Source organism: Brassica napus, chromosome C3 (genome assembly GCF_020379485.1).
Source record: "Brassica napus cultivar Da-Ae chromosome C3, Da-Ae, whole genome shotgun sequence".
Classification (NCBI taxonomy): Eukaryota; Viridiplantae; Streptophyta; class Magnoliopsida; order Brassicales; family Brassicaceae; genus Brassica; species Brassica napus.
The window spans coordinates 73,894,486-73,906,156 of NC_063446.1; positions in this window are offsets into that span (position 1 = coordinate 73,894,486).

Here is an 11,671-nt window from a genome sequence, read left to right on the forward strand (position 1 = left end):
AAATATGGGCTATGGTTGCAGAGCCATATTTCTTTCGTTTTGACTTACGGTTGCTTTCGTTTGAGGTTCTGGGTGGTTGGAGAAGACCCTGTGTGCAAACGAAGTCATCTCACCTAGTTTAAGGTACGAATTTGAATTTTTTTTCAAGATCTGTTCGCGTAGAAGACTTACTAGTAAGTCATCTGTATGTAGAAGACTTACTGATGAGTCTTCTGGTCAAACGGACGACTTAAATTAAGTCGTCCAGCTTTGTTTGTTAAAAAAAAACACTTCAGACGACTTATATATACGTCGTCTACGAGAAACGGGCTAGTTTTGCATTTGACCGAATCGTGTCAGATCTTTGACTATTTCTGGACGACTTATAATTCAGTCGTCTCTGGGAAAGTTAAAATTTCAATATTTTATGAAAACTTGACGACTTACGTGTAAGTCGTCCTAGGTTAGTTTTGTAATTGAAAAATAAAACTTCATAATTTAACTTTAACCAGACGACTTAATATAAAGTCGTCCCTCCAGAAGACTTAATTTAAAGTCGTCCGGGGAAAGCAAAGTCGTCCAGAATTTTTCCCAATTTTCTGGTCAAACCTTGCTTATCCCGGACGACCTTAAATTAAGTCGTTTAGCTGGACGACTTTCATCTAAGTCGTCTGGAGAAAGTTAAATTTCAAGTTTTATTTTTCAATTACAAAACTAACCTAGGACGACTTACACGTAAGTCGTCAAGTTTTCATAAAATATTGAAATTTTAACTTTCCCAGAGACGACTGAATTATAAGTCGTCCAGAAATAGTCAAAGATCTGACACGATTCGGTCAAATGCAAAACTAGCCCGTTTCTCGTAGACGACTTATATATAAGTCGTCTGAAGTTTTTTTTTTAACAAACAAAGCCGGACGACTTAGAATTAAGTCGTCCCTTTTAATTTTCAATTGCAAAAGTGACCTCTTTAGACGACTTACCTTTAAGTCTTCTGGACGACTTAATGCTAAGTCGTCTGCGGCAATGTTTATTGAACTTCTTCATTTCCCTTTTCTCTATGTTTACTAATGTGTTTTATTTTGAATATTTGCAGATGATTTTTCAGTTACATGCAGTGTATGGAGAATGGTTGTTGAGAGATTTCCGTTGGGATTTTGTGGTTGATGATCTCAAAGGAGGAAGATTGTTTTTATTGAATGAAGATTCAACACATGCTGAACTTGTTGCAATGGCTCAAGAAGATTATAACCTGGACATGAGAACAGTGAGTGTGGAGATTAGCTACTCATTACCAGCAGAAATGATGATGGCTCCAGGCAGTCTTCCCATTCATGTTACAAGTGATAGACAAGTTCGAAACTTGCTGGAGATACTCAAAACCCATAGAGTATGTCTTTGTGTATCAAGCCGCAGCAAGGTCGAAACGGTTTCAGAGAAAAGGGATATTGATGAAGCTGGTGAATGGGAAAAAGATGTTGGTGATAATGATGAAGCTGGTGAATGGGAAGAAGATGTTGGTGATAATGATGAAGCTGGTGAATGGGAAGAAGATGGGGAGGAGGAAAATGGGGAGGAGGATGCTGATAATTCTATTGTTGGTGAAACGGATCAGAATGGTGGGGATTACAGTCTTTATGGAAAGGTTCCAGATGAGGACGAGGAAGATGATGATAATATTTGTTTTGAAGAAATCCAAAAGACATATGCTAAGACAAATGCTATTGAAGGAGGAAAATCGAATGGTACCAGTATCTATGTCAACCAGAGTTTTGTTAGCAAGGGTGCTCTGCTTTCAGAGCTGCGGTTGGCAGCAGTGAGGGGTAAGTTTTCTTTCAAATTATACAAATCAACGAAAACTCTCGTTGTGGCAACATGTCCGGTTAGCTATTGTGGATGGAAGGTCAGAGCGAGTGTCAAACATGGGACAAACACGTTTTGGGTAACAAAGTATGTGGAAAAACATTTATGCTCAGCGGGAGACCGAATCGCTCAGCGGAGACACTGTACTCCGAAGTATGTAGGTAGTCTTTTCATTGATCGTGTTGGAATCATTGATGGGATAACTCCGCAGCATATCACTGATGCAATGAGGAACATGTTTGGCATGGCGCTTGATTACACCACTTCATACAGAGCACTGTTATATGCACAAAGATTGGTGAGAGGATCAGCAGAAGAAGGGTATTCGCGTCTGGCATCATATCTCGAGCAAATCTCCATTGCAAATCCTGATTCTATCACGGCGATAGAACTTGATTCTATGAAAAGATTTAAGTATCTATTTCTCTCTTTTGGAGCTTCTATCAAAGGTTTTAAGTATCAGAGAAGGGTCATTGTGGTGGATGGAACTCACCTAAGTGGAAAGTATGGAGGAACTATGTTAGTTGCAGCCGCACAAGATGGCAATTTTCAGATATTCCCATTGGCTTTTGGGATCGTGGATGAGGAAGATATACCTTCTTGGGAATGGTTTTTCACAAAATTGGCTAGTTGTATATCTCATGACAAGCCTCTGGTGATAGTCTCCGACCGGCACAAGGCCATTAAAAGTGCGTGTGATAAGGTGTTTCCTTGGGCAACCCGAGGAATATGTTATTATCACCTTCAAGATAACATTGTCAAAAAGTTTAAAGGGAAACATCTCATGTACTTGGTGAAAGGGGCTGCTTATGCTCACACGGTTTACGATTTTGACCGGTACATGGCTGAGATACGGAGTGCAAACCCGGAACTTGCAACGTATTTGGAGAAAGCCGACGTCAGGCTATGGTCAAGGGTTTATTGTAAGGGGAACAGGTTCAACATAAAAACAAGCAACATTGCTGAATCTATTAATTCCGCACTGAAGCGAGCAAGAGGATTTCCGATTACGTTCCTGCTGGAGTTCATAAGGCAGAAGTTAGGAAAATGGTATTGGAAAAGGAGACAAGATGCTTTGAGTCTCACAACTGAACATAGCGGGGGTGTTGAATACTTGCTTGCTGTTCGAGAAGAGATAGCGGGTACGATGACGGTCGAACCAATTGATGGATGGCATTTCTTTGTCAAAGGTGGCAAAATGGACTGTGTGGTTGATTTGGAACATGCAAAGTGTGATTGTGGTGTCTATGGAGTGGAGAAAATACCTTGCTCTCATGCTATAGCTGCTGGAATACATGCTGGTTTGCATATCTCCACACTTGTATGTCCACTGTACTCAAAGAATTATCTGTATGCAGGATACTCAGAGAATATATATCCTATCGTGTCACAACATATTGAGGAACGAGAATGCTTTCCTCCAGAACTAAAGCGTGGTCGGGGGAGACCGAAGAAATCAAGATGGCAATCTTGGTTGGAGCTATCTAGGATGAGAGGACACAAACCCAGGAAGAAACACAGGGCACGGAGATGCTCAAACTGCAAGGAAACTGGCCATACGAAACCACAATGTACACAACCAGTTGACTAGTTGTCCAGACGACCTAAATTTAAGTCGTCCAGTCTTGATTACCCGTCCAGACGACTAAATTTTTAGTCGTCCAGTGTATTTTATTTTTAGACGACCTTCAAGTCGTCCAAACCTTCTAGACGACTTATTTGTAAGTCGTCCAGTTGGAAAACCTTCCAGACGACTTATAATAAGTCGTCCAAGCCTTCTAGACGACTTATTTGTAAGTCGTCCAGTTGGAAAACCTTCCAGACGACTTATAATAAGTCGTACAAGCCTTCTAGACGACTTATTTGTAAGTCGTCCAGTTGGAAAACCTTCCAGACGACTTATTTCTTCCAGACAACTTATATATTTACAAGTTCAAATACAAACACTAATCTTCCAGACAACTTATATATTTACAACTTATATATTTACAAGTTCAACTTATATATTCAAATACAAAGACAAGTTCAAATACAAACACTAATCTAATCATACAAGCCCACGAACTTATCACCATCCACATTTTCTTTTAGATGCTGATCAACAAGCTCCTTCCATATATCCACCGCCATATTATCCCTCATTTTCTTTGCGTTGCACCTAGCAAAGTCTTTAGGGTCAAAGGAGACACCGAGAGCATGACATTCAATGTACTTTACAGTGTACACGCCACAATCACCATTGTTGGCCGTGGGTACACCTTTCAGCGGTCTCTCATATGTGTATGGCTCCAACCCGTATTTGACCCGTATTTCGTCGGTGGCTGCGCACTCAACAAGCAGATAAGGGACCATCTGGAGAAAAGGCTCCATTATCGCATCCCATGCGTCTGGTACACTAGATGAAGGTATGCTGTCCCAGACGACTATGTGCCTCTTAGGGATCGATATCCAAATAGCAACCCAATGCTTGTCGTCCAAGTTCACTGGCGCATAGATATCATCAATGTCCTCCCCCCACTTCTTGTTTGATTGGCAAAATGAAGGTATTGATCCGTCATAAAAATACGACGCCCCACCAGGTAGAACTCTTCCTAAACCTTTGTGATCAGGTTCCGATGTTTTGAAGAGGTGATACTGCTCTCTCCAAGACTGGGAAAAGTTGTGATCCAGGAAGCACATTCGCTCGCTCCTGAAAGCTTGTGGGTTCTCCTGATACCTCTGCCTTAGCACATTAATCCAAGCATCTATATGCTGCATATTAAATATAACAAGTTAGAAGTTACCAGACGACTTAAATATAAGTCGTCTACGTGGTCGTCCAAGTAGACGACTTTCCAGACGATTTATCTTTAAGTCGTCTGGAAAGTAGTCTACTTGGACGACTTTGTAGACGACTTAAATCGTGTGCAGAAGACTTACGCAGTCTTCCAGCCATCCTCTGGCTGTCCGGAGGAAGTGGTACCACCTTGTTGGTGATGTACGTGGTTTGTCCTCGGTCTTAGTTAAATAATGACTGCAAACAAAAAAGCAATCAGTTTTGGACGACTAAATCAAGCTATTATGGGTAAAGCAATCACTTACGGATCAGTTTTCAACCAATCAGCGAGTTCCTTCAACCGATCTTTGTTTACTGGCGGAAATGGATTATAGGCTGCCACTTTATCTTTTTTTTTCTCTGCCGTATAAGGAGATCTCACAGTGGGAGCAGGTTTCTTCGCTCGTTTACTCTTTGCACGCTTGTCCAATACAACCAGGCTCGGTTCTGAAACTGGATCGCTTGGCTCGGTGGAAGCGAGGCTCGGTTGTTGATCGGTGGAAGCGAGGCTCGGTTGGTGATCGGTGGAAGTGACAGCAACAATCTCTTTGGAGGTCTTATTTACCGAGTTCGCCTCGGTTGCTGTATCCTCCGGCAACCATCTCTGCAATAAAAGTTGCACACAAGTTAACTCTGGACGACTTAAACAAAAGTTGTCTGGACGACTAGTTGGACCTGGACGACTTAAAATTAAGTCTTCCGTGGTCAACTAGTCGTCCAGACAACTTACGTTTAAGTCGTCCAGGGTCAACTAGTCGTCCAGACAACTTTTACAGTCGTCTGGACAACTAGTTAACCCTGGATTTGATACTAACCTCTTTGATTTGAGGAGGCTGTTTCTTTTGAGGAGGAGGCTGTTTCTTTTGGGAGGAGGAGGCTGCTGCTGTTTCTTTTGAGGAGGAGGAGGCTGCTGTTTGGTTTGATGAGGAGGAGGCTGGTTACTAACCACGGTTTCATTGGCATGAGGGGTAGCCTGTTTGTTTCTACCCCCGGTTTCTTTGGCAAGAGGGGTAGGTTGTTTATCTTGAGGGGTAGCCTGTTTGTTTCTACCCCCGGTTTCTTTGGCAAGAGGGGTAGGCTGTTTATCTTGAGGGGTAGCCTGATTGGTGACACCAACCTTCTTCTCCACAGCTTCCAATCTATCGGACAACTTCCTAAACTCCCTCATGCACTTATTAAACCCTTTTTTCATGCAGTCAGCTACGCCCTTGAACATAATTTCCAACTCCTCTCTGGTCACCCCTCTAGCCTCTTCTCTAGCCTCTTCACTAGCCACTTTAGGAGCCTCTTTACGAGCTTTCTTCCGAGGTCTTGGATTGTCTTCCTCCTCCTCCTCCTCCTCCTCCAACACAACCATCTCTTTGGCCTTCTTTGATGGAGTCACAACCTTAGGTTTTGTATTGACCTTAGTACCAGTGACTTCCCAGCAATCCATGGTCCACTTCCACGGTCTCCGCTCATACATGACTTTAATGATGTTCTCCGCGGGCAGGTCCTCAACCTCAGAGTCCCATTTTGGCCACATTTCACTAATGTCCTTCTCAACAAAGTTGATCACGCGGGTCTGCAGTAAATAGAAGAATCGAGTTAGATATTTGAAAAAAAATACTAAATAGACGACTTAATTATAAGTCGTCTACTAAGTCGTCCAGCTGGAAGACCTTCCAGACGACTTATAATAAGTCGTCTAATAAGTCGTCCAGATGGAAGACTTTCCAGACGACTTAATTAAGTCGTCCGATAAGTCGTCCAGCTGGACGACCTTCCAGACGACTTATAATAAGTCGTCTGCGCAGTCTTTTGGATTGAAGTAAATACCTGACTCAAGATAGCAGCTTTCATTGATCTGCGGCCTCTGCTGCCCTCGTAAGCCAGTATCGGTGGAGACGGACTGTCTGCTCTGGGACCACCAATACTAGCACCCAATTCCGGCATAGCTGTGTACGTCCAGACCTGAAGAACTTGTATAAACCCATCCACGGTGTAACAGCCAGCAATTTCTTTGTTCCACAAAGAGTCCATCAGCACCTTAAATGCGACTCTCCCCCATGGATAATTCTCAAACCGTTCTAAATCCATCACTAGCCTTGCCAGAGTAGATCGTGTAGCGGTTGAAAACTTTCTCCCTTCAATGAATCCAGTGAAGATGGAGAGGTACGCGAGCCGCTTGCGATCTTCCCTGGACCAATCCCCGCATCTCTGCAGTGCTGCTATTATCTGATCAGTAGTTGGCCCAGCTTCCAGATGAACTCCCAGCATCCCCCAGAAAGAAACCATCTCTGGGGTAACGTCACATTTTGGTGTCTCAAGGTCCTCGATGTACTCGCAGTTTAGACCAGTGAGGTTTTCAAACTCTAACAGTGAAAACCTCAAAGGTTCTGGACCAACGAGAGACCACATCTCATACTTCTTCTTAATGTCCAGCTTGAAACTGAGCATGTAGTGAACCAGCCTTGAAGCCCAACCAAATCCCTGCTCCTTGAACTTGATGAAAACTCCCAAACTCGACTCCTTGAGCTCTTCAAATTCGTCATCAGTAAGAGCTTTCCTAAGAGCAGTATGCAACTTGCTGTTATCCGTATGATACGAAATGCTATTGTGGGCTTCTGGTTCTTCCCCTGATGTGTATAACCTACGGGGGAGTTCTGGAATATCCATCCTTTTTGTCTGCAAAATAATCAAAGACAACAATATAAGTCCAGACGACTTAGTAGACGACTTATAATTAAGTCGTCTGGAAAGTCTTCCAAATGGACGACTTATATTTAAGTCATCTACTAAGTCGTCCAGTTGGAAGACTTTCCAGACGACTTAAATTACTTACAAGTCTTCCAGTCGCAGAAGGAGTTGGAGTACTCGTCATTGCGGTTATAGATCTGAAAAAATAAACGTGAAACGGTGAGAATGAGTAAATTGATAGAGACAACGTTTTATGTTCATCTTTTCCTCGAGATTGATGACTTAGCGGCGTTAGGGTTTACAGAGAAACGGCGCTAAGGTTTACAGAGAAGAAGCGGCGGCGCTAGGGTTTAGAAGAAGCGGCGGCGCTAGTGTTTAGAACGTTGGTGACCACGGTGGCGAGGGCGACGGTTTGTTCGGAAATAGTGGAAGCGGCGGCGCTAGGGTTTAGAGGAATCGGCGGCGCTAGGGTTTAGAGGAATCGGCGGCGCTAGGGTTAGAAGAAGCTGCGGCGACAACGGTGAGAATGAAGTGAGATAGATAGCCGATGTTGAGAACGATGGTTTGTTCGGAAATCGTGGGAATTCGAAATCGCCTTTGAGAGAGAACTGTTAGGGTTTCTGAATATCGCGAAAAATGAAACAAAAAAAAAAATCACCTTATATATTGGGTAAATAATCCGGTTAGCTTTAAAATTACATTGGTAAACTTTAAGGTTTGGTCCGGTTTAGACGACTTATTCTGGCTGATAATGTACAACAGACGACTTAATATTTAGTCGTCTGTTTTCAGACGACAAAATATTAAGTCGTCCTAGACCCTAAAATGAACCCCTAAACTAAAATGACTAGATTAACTAACTAACCACGTTATAAAATCAAATTATACTTAAATAGTGTTTACTATACACAGAAATGAACACGCATAAGTAATTTTAAAAATTTTCAAAAACGGTTTTAATGCTTTCCAAAATCTAACCCTAAGAACACATACAATACTACAACATATGTTGATGAAACATAAACTTAAGAATATCATGACTCACTACTTTCACTCATCTATGCTGAAAACAATTGAAATTTGTTATATCTTAATTTATACCTCCTAAGACATATGTTAATTACATAATTCCCATTTTTCACTTATCAAAATATTTTTTACAAAATTTTTAAATTATGTTTAAGACTAACTGTCCAGACGGCTTTAAGTTAAGTCGTCTGGACAACTTATTTTCAAGTCGTCTGTTTAGACGACTTGCGAGGGGTAGAAACGTAAAAAGAATTCCGTTTTTTTGTTTGGTCACAAGGGGATAGTTGTAATTTCAATAGCCTTTTAGGTTACTTTTGCCTTTGACCCAAGTTGGGGTATTGTTTTGGGTTTGACTCCAAGTTTTGAGTCACACTTGGCAATTCTCCCTTTAATAGGTGATATAACTAGATTTCCTAAATTTTCTAAGATTTGCCTTAAATAAAATATTTTAAATTTTTGTGACATGAATCAAAGCCATCTGTGATACTTATATATTTGCCGATCATATCTACAATATAGCCTAAAAGATAATTAGCTATATATTAATTAATAATAAATAATATTCATTTCTTTCATGTAAACAAAACATTGTGAGATTCACGAGTGGACCATCATTATTTAAACACATGACATATAGACTATGCAATCAGAAAATATTTACTTACGGTTTTAACAATTTATGGTTCACGACTTCACATAGTTTTGACTGGTAAAACTAAAAATACACATATCAGACACATATTAGACCTACTGAATACACAAGTTTAACAATATTGATTTTTATATTTGTATATAGTCCATAGAGTTTATATTAAAATGATTTACAGTTATATATTTGTCAACCTTAGAGCAGTGTCCCTAAATGTGTATATATGTAGAAGGATAATTCTAAACTCTAAATCCTGAAAATAATAAATATATATACCGGTGTATAAAATATATGGTTAGTGAAATTTTGTCTACCTTCATATATTGTGTATATATATATTTACAAAATGGTTCAACTAATTCCCCTTAATAAAATGGTTCAAACAATACAGGTTCGTTAATACTTCACTTCCACGCAAGGTGCAAAACCGCTATAACAATCACAAATGTTTTCATCTGTTCAATAGTATAGATATTCTTAATACTGAAAAATGTGAATCACTCAAAAATGTGAATAAAAATGTGAATTAGTAATACTGAAAAAACTGAATCACTCAAATATTCTTATAAGAAATATTTAAATTTATCTGAATTATCTGATATTTCATCCAAAAATAAAAATATGACTTTTACCTGAATTATTTAAGATTATGCTTAAAGCGAGAACCAAACCAGAACCGAATTGAACTCAAGATTTTAACAGGTTTTTAAAATTGGTATCTAAAACAAACTAAAAACCAAAACAATTAAACTGAAACCAAACTCAAACTTATAAATAACTAAACAGTTATATTTCTTGAATAAAAAAATCAAAAATCAAAAATCGAATCGAAACCGAACTAAAACCTTAAAAAAAACTGAATTGAAATCGAACCCGTAGCTTTAAGCATATTAGTGAACTAACAAACAATAAGTTTATCAATAAAAAAATCCCGCGCTTTTAAGCGCGGGTCAAAATCTAGTTGTAATTAAAAGAAAAACAGATTTTTGAAATACAAGAACCATAACACACAGATTTGTTGATGTCAAGTGTATCAGCAAAGTTGTTGAAACTCTTTTTCGTTGGTCAAGTGCTAGGCTTCTGTTGTCTTTCCATCTTATCTAAAAGCTGCATCACATCATTATTTATTAAGGATGGAATTTCTTCAAGCATGTAAAAGCTACAAAAATAAAACCGATTTGTTTTAAAAAAAACATAAGAAATAGAATCAATGAAAAACTAAATTACCATTTGTTTTCAGATTATGTATGGTTATACTCTTGTACTCTGTTTTGTTTCTGTGAAAACTCTTTTGTTTCTGTGAAAACTCTTTTGTTTTGTTCTTGTTTTTCTTTTGTTGGATTGTATGTTGGTCCAATAATACTCATTCTTGTTAAAGCGAGATTGTCTTGTCTTCTTCCCTACAATTTTTGTTGGACGCAGAAGTATTCACTAAACAAAAACATAACATTTTATTTTGCTTCCTCTATTTCAGATTTTCAGATTTGGATAAAAGGAGATACAAACCTGAATTCTTCTTAGAAAAACCTTGCTTGTGACCGAAGCTTAATATACAAATGACATAGTTGAAAAGTAGAGAAAAGAATGAGATCCAGATAATTTGAACAACAAAAGGAGAATAAAATGATACACCAAATACAAATTTACGTCGAAGAAGAAACGTTTCATGAATTTGAGTAAGAGAGAAGTTTTCGTTTTGCATGTGGATCAACATGAAGCAAATATAAATAATTGACGAAGGTAGTTATCAGAGATTGAGGTGATCGTGGAGTTGTGGGAAAGAAGAACCGTTGGAGAGATTAACGAACAAATATTTGGATTTAGTAAATATATTTTAAAGTAAATATCAAATTAACATGTAACTGGATTATATTTTACGTTTGTTTCTTTTCATGTTTTTGATTAAAAAATTGTTATATATGTTTCCAAACAAACCTAATTTGTACTTGAGTTTTAATAAGATAGAAATTATTGATTCTCTATCCAAATATTTGAACTAAAATAATTTATATGTTAAGTTTAGGTATTCTGGCATATGTTATTCAAATTTATATTTAATATATTATTTTGTTTATAGTTTTTGAGAAATTTAAAGTATATAAATATAATGAATTTAAAATTTTTTAAAGTAATTTAAATGGGTTATCTGAACCCGTAAAAATCCGAAGCGAACCCAAACTGAAATTTAGAAATATTAGAATGAGGCTGAAATCTTTGACCCCGAAAACCCAAAACTCAAAGAGACCTGAACCGAACCTGATTATGTACCAGATAGATAGTTTCTCATAATATAATGGACTTCCAAATTTCTTAAAGATATAAGCCCATTACTTTTTTTTCTCTTAATATACTCATATCTATGTTTCCAAACAAACCTATTTTTTAAAACTACAATCTATGTTTCCAAACAAACCTCTTTTTTAAAACTGCAATCCATGTTTCCAAACAAACCTTTTTTTTTAAACTACAATCTATGTTTCCAAACAAACTTTTTAAAAAAATTGCTATACATGTTTCCAAACAAACCTAATTTGTACTTGAGTTTTAATAAGATAGAAATTATTGATTCTCTAACCAAATATTTGAGCTAAAGTAATTTATATGTTAAGTTTAGGTATTCTGACATATGTTATTCAAATTTATATTTAAATCATTAT